Source organism: Ovis canadensis, chromosome 5, assembly GCF_042477335.2.
Source record: "Ovis canadensis isolate MfBH-ARS-UI-01 breed Bighorn chromosome 5, ARS-UI_OviCan_v2, whole genome shotgun sequence".
Lineage (NCBI taxonomy): Eukaryota > Metazoa > Chordata > Mammalia > Artiodactyla > Bovidae > Ovis > Ovis canadensis.
The window spans coordinates 59,131,309-59,134,081 of NC_091249.1; positions in this window are offsets into that span (position 1 = coordinate 59,131,309).

Below are 2,773 nucleotides of genomic sequence, written 5' to 3' on the forward strand. Positions count from 1 at the left end.
GATTTATATCTCCCTAATGAAGGGATGGAGCCAAAGCAAAAACAATACCCAGTTGTGGATGTGACTGGTGATAGAAGCAAGGTCCGATGCTGTAAAGAGCAATATTGCATAGGAACCTGGAATGTTAGGTCCATGAATCAAGGCAAACTGGAAGTGGTCAAACAGGAGATGGCAAGAGTGAACATCAACATTCTAGGAATCAGTGAACTCAAATGGACTGGAATGGGTGAATTTGACTCAGATGACCATTACATCTACTACGGTGGGCAGGAATCCCTTAGAAGAAATGGAGTAGCCATCATGGTCAACAAAAGAGTCCGAAATGCAGTACTTGGATGCAATCTCAAAAATGACATTATGATCTCTGTTTGTTTCCAAGGCAAACCATTCAATATTACAGTGATCCAAGCCTATGCCCCAACCAGTAATGGTGAAGAAGCTGAAGTTGAGTGGGTCTATGAAGACCTACAAGACCTTTTAGAACGAATACCCCAAAAAGATGTCCTTTTCATTATAGGCGACTGGAATGCAAAAGTAGGAAGTTAAGAAACACCTGGAGTAACAGGCAAATCTGGCCTTGGAGTACGGAACGAAGCAGGGCAAAGGCTAATAGAGTTTTGCCAAGAGAACGCACTGGTCATAGCAAACACCCTCTTCCGACAACACAAGAGAAGACTCTACACATGGACATCACCAGATGGTCAACACCAAAATCAGATTTGCAGCCAAAGATGGAGAAGCTCTATACAGTCAGCAAAAACAAGACCAGGAGCTGACTGTGGCTCAGATCATGAACTCCTTATTGCCAAATTCAGACTTAAATGGAAGAAAGTAGGGAAAACCACTAGACCATTCAGGTATGACCTAAATCAAATCCCTTATGATTATACAGTGGAAGTGAGAAATAGATTTCAGGGACTAGATCTGATAGACAGAGTACCTGATGAACGATGGATGGAGGTTCATGAGATTGTACAGGAGACAGGGATCAAGACCATCCCCATGGAAAAGAAATGCAAAAGAAGCAAAATGGCTGTCTGAGGAGGCCTTATAAATAGCTGTGAAAAGAAAAGTGAAAAGCAAAGGAGAAAAGGAAAGATATTCCCATTTGAATGCAGAGTTCCAAAGAATAGCAAGGAGAGATAAAAAAGCCTTCCTCAGCGATCAATGCAAGGAAACAGAGGAAATCAACAGAATGGGGAAGACTAGAGATCTCTTCAAGAAAATTAGAGATACCAAGGGAACATTTCATGCAAAGATGGGCTTGATAAAGGACAGAAATGGTATGGACATAACAGAAGGAGAGGATATTAAAAAGAGGTGGCAAGAATATACAGAAGAACTGTACAAAAAAGATCTTCATGACCAAGATAATCATGATGGTGTGATCACTCACCTAGAGCCAGACATCCTGGAATGTGAAGTCAAGTGGGCCTTAGAAAGCATCACTACGAACAAAGCTAGTGGAGGTGATGGAATTCCAGTTGAGCTATTTCAAATCCTGAAAGATGATGCTGCGAAAGTGCTGCACTCAATAGGCCAGCAAATTTGGAAAACTCAGCAGTGGCCACAGGACTGGAAAAGGTCAGTTTTCATTCCAATCCCAAAGAAAGGCAATGCCAAAGAATGCTCAAACTACCGCACAATTGCACTCATCTCACACGCTAGTAAAGTAATGCTCAAAATTCTCCAAGCCAGGCTTCAGCAATACGTGAACCATGAACTCCCTGATGTTCAAGCTGGTTTCAGAAAAGGCAGAGGAACCAGAGATCAAATTGCCAACATCCACTGGATCATCAAAAAAGCAAGAGAATTCCAGAAAAACATCTATTTCTGCTTTATTGACTATGCCAAAGCCTTTGACTGTGTGGATCACAATAAACTGTGGAAAATTCTGAAAGAGATGGGAATACCAGACCACCTGACCTGCCTCTTGAGAAACCTATATGCAGGTCAGGAAGCGGCAGTTAGAACTGGAACAACAGACTGGTTCCAAATAGGAAAAGGAGTAAGTCAAGGCTGTATATTGTCACCCTGTTTATTTAACTTATATGCAGAGTACATCATGAGAAACGCTGGACTGGAAGAAGCACAAGCTGGAATCAGGATTGCCGGGAGAAATATCAATAACCTCAGATATGCAGATGACACCACCCTTATGGCAGAAAGTGAAGAGGAACTAAAAAGCCTTTTGATGAAAGTGAAAGAGGAGAGTGATAAACTTGGCTTAAAGCTCAACATTCAGAAAATGAAGATCATGGCATCTGGTCACATCACTTCATGGGAAATAGATGGGGAAACAGTGGAAACAGTGTCCGACTTTATTTTTTTGGGCTTCAAAATCACTGCAGATGGTGATTGCAGCCATGAAATTAAAAGACGCTTACTCCTTGGAAGGAAAGTTATGACTAACCTAGATAGAATATTAAAAAGCAGAGATATTACATTGCCAACAAAGGTCCATCTAGTCAAGGCTATGGTTTTTCCAGTGGTCATGTATGGATGTGAGAGTTGGACTGTGAAGAAAGCTGAGCACCAAAGAATTGATGCTTTTGAACTGTGGCGCTGGAGAAGACTCTTAAGAGTCCCTTGGACTGCAAGAAGATCCAACCAGTCCATCCTAGAGTAGATCAGTCCTGGGTATTCATTGGAAGAAAAGAGGCTGAGGCTGAAACTCCAATACTTTGACCACCTCATGCGAAGAGTTGACTCACTGGAAAAGACCCTGATGCTAGGAGGGATTGGGGGCAGGAGGAGAAGGGGACGGCAGAGG